Source organism: Gymnoscopelus braueri (genome assembly GCF_963280865.1).
Source record: "Gymnoscopelus braueri genome assembly, chromosome: 3".
NCBI classification, from domain to species: domain Eukaryota; kingdom Metazoa; phylum Chordata; class Actinopteri; order Myctophiformes; family Myctophidae; genus Gymnoscopelus; species Gymnoscopelus braueri.
Genome location: NC_137612.1, coordinates 57,755,389 through 57,763,823, shown reverse-complemented (window position 1 = coordinate 57,763,823; position 8,435 = coordinate 57,755,389). Strand labels below are relative to the sequence as shown.

The window sequence follows — 8,435 nt, the reverse complement described above, 5'->3', positions numbered from 1 at the left end:
TCGTCAAATCGCTGGAGTCTGGGGACGAACGTTGGGGATGACGTAACGACGCAGTAACGTAACCTAACGTAACGTAACGTAGTGTGTCAAGTGGTAGAGGTACGGAGAAGAAAACAACAGAAGTTTGGGGAATGTATTCCGCGGTGTAAACATGTGTCGTTGAATTATCCGACATTATGACTAATAGAAGCGATTAAACACACATAAAACAAAGCGGTTTAAACTGTGATTATACATAAATCTATGCTCTAGACCCGGAGACAACTGGTATGTTGGTTAACATCCAGCAGAACAACATTTGACTGTTGTGGCGAGGATTTCCACCTGTTGCACCCACACTGGTGACCCGTGGAAGTATGTGACTGCAGGAGGCGCTGTTTTACCCCAGAGGTGAGGAGCAGAAAACGCTTTGGTTTTGGGTTCCAGGTTGTTTTGTTATAATAGGATCACATAGATATTTCAACGTTATGAGAGTCATCTGTGGATAAATAGTGTACATAATTTTCCTAGTATTATCAGTGGTTCTCAGAGTGGGGTCCTTGAGGGGGTTCCAGGGGGTCCCCAGCAACATGTGTTAATATAGCATCAAATTCAGCTTAAAGGAGTAGTTCACCCAAAAAATGACTTATTTTCTATCAATTGCAAACACCCCATGAAGCCTTGAATTACCATTTAAGACAAATACCATTTAATTTAGGGATCCTTGGCATGCAACATTTTAAGAACAACAGATCTTATATAAAATAATTATGAAAATAACAAATAGTTATTATGTAGTTACATTATTATATTTAAACATGATCGTGCTTATATATAACTGTTGAATAATAATGCTTATAGATATTATATCATCACATTATAGCATCAGGTTATATGATCAATTATCTACAATCTATGGATTGTAGACATCCCACAAAGCATCTGACAGACAGTGGATAAGCCGAAACAGTGGCCAAACCGTGACCTCTGCTGGGCGCACACAATTATATAGGGGTACCAATTCCGGTGTAACCTTGCCACTAACTGCTACGCTGCTAAGCGTTTCCTAGCCCTATAGCTGTCACAATAAAGCTGTCTGTTTATAAATCAGTGCTTCTCTAAGTTTTCCGCCCCCAACTCCCCTCCCCCCCAATAATAATAATAATGATAAAATATTATTTGAACTGGGGACCCCCACCCTGACAAGCACTTGGAAATGTAGGAGTTGAGGCATTACATTTAGTTTGACTCGGTTCCACAGATACATATTGTGAAAATAGCCGATCTACAAGCTCTCACGTTGTGAGCTTGTAGATCCGGAGACAACTGCTACTGTATGTTCACAGTTGTTGAGCTTGTAGAGTGGCTATTTTCACAATTGTGTGCCTCTTTCCTAGATAATGAGACAATTGTGGCCAATGCCTTTTTAAATATAGTATAGTTTGTTGATTACTGTTGAAGCAGCATTGGTGTTATTATTATTATTATTATTATTATTATTATTATTATTATTATTATTTCATTTTAGAGGTAATAAAAAGGTCTTAACATACATTAAATTGTCACTTTAGAAATGTGCAGATACCCTGTATACACCTAACACTGTATGTTGGTTTGTTTACTGTTGAATGAGAAAACAATGTTGAACATTAAGCAAATCACCCCCCACCACACACACACACACACACACACACACACACACACACACACACACACACACACACACACACACACACACACGCACACACGTACCTGGGGATTCCAACCCACAGTTTGAGAACCACTGTGTAGCCTGCCTTTAATAGCAGACATTTTGACATCTTTATCGATAACAAAACATATGTAAAATGACATACATTGTCACACCATTATCAAAAGGATAGACGCAAAAAAGCCAGCGGCTTATTTCCATTGCAGTCCTTTCACATGTATGTGCAAATGATGTTGTGTTGCATGATGTGATGCGTATGTGTGTAATTGCACTTAAGTCCACGCACCCAAAGGTGCCAAAAGTGTCCTTGTGCATGTCAGTCCAAGCACCCATAGCTGCAGGAAAATGTCACTTTTGTGAAGTTGAGAAAACACTTGGAATGTACTGTAACTTCTTTCTTTTTTTTTCAGAGAAATTTAACAGTCTAAATGTAAACTTGACGGATAAGCAGCTTTTAAGATTTTTAAAGGTTGAAATGCCTTTTAAAAGTAGCTTGGTTTCATAATGTGGGCAGATTAATTTGATCCATTTAACCACCTTTTTTTCATACAATATAGTCTTCAATTTTATCAATGGATCATAATCGATGACAGAGTTGCCAAGTCTGCTTATTGTAAGTGACTTTGGGCTTGTTTTTCTGTAAAGTTGCTTGCAAATATTGGTAGTTGTGATTTTTGGGGCTTGTTTCTAAAGTGTAGTTGCTAATTTGGGCTTGCTTCTTAATGTTGTTTAAACCAGTGGTTCTCAAACATTTTCATGTCAAGGACCCCCATATTAATATGTATAATTTGCGGACCTCCATCTGAAAATTATTTGTGCCAGGAGCAGGGACCCCCATACAATATTTGTGTAGTTAAAATGTTTCAAACATATTCCAAATGTTGTATCTACAACAGAGGTCTTCAACAGGGGGTCCGCGGAGGTACTGCAGGGGGTCCGCGAAATTGTTGTTTGATTACAAAAAAAAACAAAAAAATGTAACTTTATTTGTATTTATTTTTATGTCAATTTGTCTTTAAACATAACATGACATATTTCAATAGCTTAGTATTGAATGCACAATAACATGGTATGTTTATACATATTTTGTAGAGAAAGGTCCTTTTGCACACTGAAACACGACTGTCATACCATGACAGTCATGGCGCTACTTGTTCCTGTTTTTTGAAAATTTTACATTTACAACCAACCATCTACATAAACGTTCAGATTTCAAATATAAAGTGCTCCTACCCGGCCACGGATGTTACAAGTTAAAGTGCATGGGTCTAAGTACCTGTATCCTCCGTATTGTTAAATAAAAAGCTTTTTAATCCGATCGCGGCCATTTTCTCCAAATCTTCTCCATATGCTTTCAAATATGCGCCCCTATCGGTTGGGAGGTGTATTGCATCCTGATACATTACAACAAAAAAAAAGGAAATGGCCGGTGATCGGATGAATTTTATTTTATTGAACAATACGGAAGATACGGGCTATTTTCAATGTGTGTGTGTGTGTGTGTGTGTGTGTGTGTGTGTGTGTGTGTGTGTGTGTGTGTGTGTGTGTGTGTGTGTGTGTGTGTGTGTGTGTGTGTGTGTGTGTGTGTGTGTGTGTGTGTGTGTGTGTGTGTGTGTGGTCACTTGTTTTGGCCTTGTTTTTGTACAACCTGTCAGCTTGTTTCTCCCGCACAATCTGGCAACACTGATCAATGATAAACATCATGTCAGAGGAAGTGTGTTGTTACAGTGCTGTTGTCCTCAATATCTATAAGTGATTATAGCATCATAATTATGTTAATTATGCTCACAGTAAAATAATTACAGCTTTCTCTCTGAAATCTCAAGAGAAAACTTCTTCAAACTTGCCCGATTTAAATAATCTGTGTGTGTGATTGTTGTTTGTGCAGGGTTGAACACCGGATCAGGGGTTGACACTAAGGTCTCAGAGGCACTTGCCCGTCGGGCAAGTACAGGTCATTTTCTACTTGCCCACAGGTCTTGCCCACTTGCCCGAAAAGTAAATCGTCCTTTATAAAATGATAGGTTAAATTTAATTACCATTCAATTAAACACTTATTTACTTTCTACTTGCGAATTATGGGGCTGCACGATTTTTGGTAAAAACAAAAAGCTTTTTGTTATGGGTTAAAGCTCTATATTCTGATAGTACTCATTGCTATAGAGTGTATGTTCAGTAACAGGGGTCACTCTGTCTCTCCAGCTCTTTGATAGACAGAAAATACATTTCCAGGTAGGTGACACCATTTCAGCCAATCAGGAGAGTACCCATTTATCAGCTTAATGTGTTGCTAAATGTTCCAGTTCCAAATTTACATGCTCATTTCTTTGCGTCATCACTTCCAATTTCACTTGTTTAATCTGTATCCTGTCTAAGTTCTCTGTCCTGATTCGATAAAATTGGTATCCTGAACTGAAAAGGCATTTTCTGTTTAATAAAGAGCTGGCGAGACATGGAGACTCCTGTTACTGAACAAACACTCTGTAGCAATGAGTACTATCAGAATATAAAGCTATTTAACACTTATTTTAACAAAAGAAAATCACTTACCCTACCTTAACACTTGTTATTTTATATTTTTAAGTGTAGCAACAGTGAAAACAGCTCAATATATTCACTGAATATAGGCCAACAGTGCTCTTATTTTACATTCCACAGACAGGAAGACACTTACTTTCCCATAACTTCACAAAGCTCTCTTATTTTGAAGTCCACCGACCAGAAATCAAGGGTTTACGTTCGTCTGACTTGACACATCTTAAGCTTTGACCGTTCAATAAACAAACGGAGTTACTGGGCTGATGCTGCTGTTTTTAACTGATACTGACATAAGGAAGGCTTTACAAGTTGCTTCTTGTATTTTCACACGTCGGTTAGGGACAAGTAGGGAACTGCAGCACATGTGAAAAAAGTCAGCGGGTGTTTTTGTTTTATATCGCGGGTGGGATGCAAGCAGCCATGCTCGTCATCAACTCCACTTTCTCACAAACAAATCTCTTCACACTAGATTCCAAACGTGATTTTGCAACCCGGTGATTTATATATATAACTAGTTGCGTGCCCGTGTGTTCAGTATTATGTGAGCTTGTAGATTAGCTGTTTTCGCCGCGTCGCAGGTTCAGTGTGTGTGTGTGTGGGAGAGGGGGAGACGGAGCGCTCTGGCCATGCTCAAGCGTCTAAAGACGGATATATCGTGTTGTGTTTTATAGCGAACAAAAAACAGTTGCATCCCCACTCAAAATGCGCACCTGCCCGTCGGGCAACCAGATAGCAAACTTCACCTGCCCTACCATTTGATTTACCTGCCCCGGGCAGGCGGGCAGGCGTTAGTGTCAACCCCTGCGGATGGTAGCTCTGGGCAACCAAAAATATATTTAAACCGATATTTAAAAGCAATAACTCGCTTTTAAACGAGGAATAATAATAAATAATAGAGAAGCCCGTTTTTGTTCTTTTTTTCCTCCCCTTACATATCAACAAATTAACACGAAAAAATACAATTGCTTCAAATCGTTTGAAGCAAAAACTAAGTTTAAATGTTTTTACCCACACACCTTTCGCCTTTATAGCTCCCTATGTGTGTCAGTGGCTCGGCTAAGCTTGCAGCGCAGGAAGTGATGTCAGATACAGGAAGGACAGTGTGAACTACCAAGGCAGTTGTACAATTCTAAAAACAAAAACAAATTGTGCTGGTGTTCAGGTGACACAATGAGGTCAAGCATGAAATGGGTCAGGATGACCGACCGGTCACTGAATAGAACATAAACAGCCCACTCAAGTCATTAACGATCTAATACATGGGTCTTCAACAGGGGGTCCGGGACCCCTAGGGGGTCCTCAGAGTTATTACAGGGGAATAACCATTAACCACTTGAACCCTAGCATCTCTATTCTGAGGGAAACATTAGCTGAAAATAGCAGATCTACAAGCTTTTTTAGATCGGCTATTGTCTGTAAAGAGGTTTTATGTATCTATGGAAAAAAGAGCAGACCAAGAATAAGACCCAAAGGTCAATTTTACTAAGTATTGAGGGTTTAAGTGGTTAAATGTCTGAAAACGAATGGATTAATGTTACTAACATGAATCCAACATATTAACTCATTAACTGCCAGAATAAAACTAAATAGTGGTCTAAATGGTGCATTTATATAGTGCTTTTATCCAAAGCGCTTTTAGATTGTGCATTACATTCACCCATTCACACACACATTCGCTCACCGATGGCGGAGGAAACCATGCAAGGCACCAACCTGCTCATCGGGAGCAATTCAGCGTCTTGCTCAAGGACACTTCGACACTAACTCTGTGGGAGCCCGGGATCGAACTGGGAACCTTGCGGTTCCCATCCGGCCGCTCTACCGGCCACTCTACCCCTGAGCCAGTGCCAACTGCCGACCCTGCCAGCGATTCCGAGCGTTTTCACTAACCTAAAAAAAACGTATAATATTATTTTTCACAACGATCCAATACGATTTAAAAAACGTATCTGAGGCTCGTAGAATCGGGGGGAAAAGTGTGCCGTCTGCTTCACAGCTTCACTGGGAGTCTAATGGTGACTCATAGGTTAGCGAAGAGCGCCATCTAGCGTCTAACACTGAAAACACGTCATTGGCGGTGGGCTTTGGAAAAAACGGTCGGCAGAGAATGAGTTAATAGAAGAGCTGATGTGTAAACAAATAAACACTAACATGAATTTACACTATAGTGCTGTCAAACAAGTCTATTCTTGTTGATCTGCAACAGTTTATACAATATGTAGTGGGGGTCCATGCTTCATCTCTCTTTCTCAGCTAAGGGGTCCTTGGCCTGAAAAACGTTAATCAATCCCTATTTTGGTAATGTCAATATACAGTAGGTGAAAATCTTCAAGAACCTGTCAAAATAGTAAAAAACATCAAAATAGTGAATGTGTGAGCTGAGCTTGTAGATCTGCTATTTTCACTATTCTTGCACGACACCTTTGTGCGACAAAGTATAAAACAGGGCTTAAGTAGTTAATCGAATCGTTGATATACAGACAATGTACAGAAGTTTTGAGCTTGTAGATCGTCTATTTCCACTATTAAAAAAAAAAGACGTCAGTCATTTCTTTACATCTTTCAGTTATTTGTCATATATGCCCTGTGCAATTTTTGTTTACAAAGCCTAAAAGGCAAACGGAATTTAAAATGTTATTCATATATTCCAATTAATCACAATTATTTGTATGCCAATTAATCATTAAAATGTCCTGATCGTGAAATGTATATTTACATTTGTCTATATCGCTGTGCTCCAATATGGATATTGGGGTATTTGGTCAAAATACACACTATTGCCTCATCAAAGTTGGTATGGTGACTTTATACATTGTCAGATACTTGAACGTGTCCTTATCATCACTTTACCCAAATACAGCTCAAGTGGAGTTGTTTTACCATTAATGTGGAGTTTTTTTCCCATCTGACTGCGTCGTTCTAATCAATGAAGGACAAACCACCTAACTCCACAAGTTGGAGTTATGTGGTTTGAATGACAGTTTGAGGATCCAATGGAGTTGGGAGGTTTTGTCAGAAGCGCTTTGTAATACTTTCCATTGGTTCAATATTTGTAAAACCCACACACAGACCTAAACGGTGTTCAATAGCACTGATTTATTAAATCAAATAAAGTTGAAAAATGTACAGTGACGACATAGCATTCAGAGATTGTGGAATAGTACACGAGAGAGACTAGTGTCCGCATGGGGTTGGGATTTGAACCCGGGTCCTGGCGAGTGCACTTACATGCACATCTTTCCTTTCACCTATTGTGAGGGGGTTCCAGGGGGTCCCCAGCAAAATGAGTTAATGTAATATAGCATACAAATTAGTTAACCACTTAAAAAAAAGAAGCTTGATTTAGATTTTAGCATTGGCTATTCAAAAATAGCAGATGTATAAGCTCGCAGCTCTGCGAGCTTGTACATCTGCTATTTTTTTTTAAATCTTGAAAGTGTGAGAACTACAGATTTCAGAATGCATTTGTAGAATTGGCCTCAGGTCTTAAAGGGTTAAGCCACAAGGCATTGCATTGAAAAATATTGAAACATTTTAATAACACCAGATCTTGCGCGGGGGATTCCTGGGGGTCACAAAATCTTTTCAGATGGGGGTCCGCAGCCAAATACATATTACTTTTAGGGGTCCTTGACGTGAACATGTGTGAGAACCACTGACCCTCATGCATGTCAAACTGGGGGTCCTTGAAATGTCCCTGATCCACAGAGAAGGAAGGGGACACATGTGCAAAGTATTCCAAACACACAGCAATATTTGAACTGTGCGTGTGCGTGTGTGTGTGTGTGTGTGTGTGTGTGTGTGTGTGTGTGTGTGTTAAACAAACAGGCCTGTGGTTGAGTGTCTCTCCCAGACCAGATGAACTATGTGTTTCTACCCTGTGTGTGTGTGTGAGATGAACTCTGTGCTACTACCCTGTGTGTGTGTGTAGGCCTGTCACAATTATGACCTAATCGCAATCATTTTTGCATAATCGTGATAATCATTTCCATGTTGATAAATGTTCATATATTTTCAAACATTTAAGACAAAATAGTGGAAACAGCAGATCTACAAGCTCAAAACGCATCGCAATAGAGCACCGAAGTCTGACGTAATTTGCACATCCTACCTGGGTCACGTACCCCCCCCCCCCATTCTGAATTCCCACAGACGTGTAGTGACGTTGCTAGGTTTTCATGTATGTTATGTATCTGGAAAAACTAAA

At 39.6% G+C, this 8,435-nt stretch overlaps 1 protein-coding gene across 1 annotated transcript in view; it reads left to right on the top strand.

Annotated features, from left to right (window-relative positions):
* Positions 1-109: 109 nt before the first annotated feature.
* Positions 110-8,435, top strand: part of LOC308082873 (peroxisome proliferator-activated receptor delta-like) — a 38,764-nt gene continuing 30,438 nt past the window's right edge. Inside the window, exon 1 of the mRNA XM_080424938.1 lies at positions 110-390. The gene's annotated coding sequence lies outside the window, so the exon portion shown is untranslated. The remainder of the gene's footprint in view (positions 391-8,435) is intronic.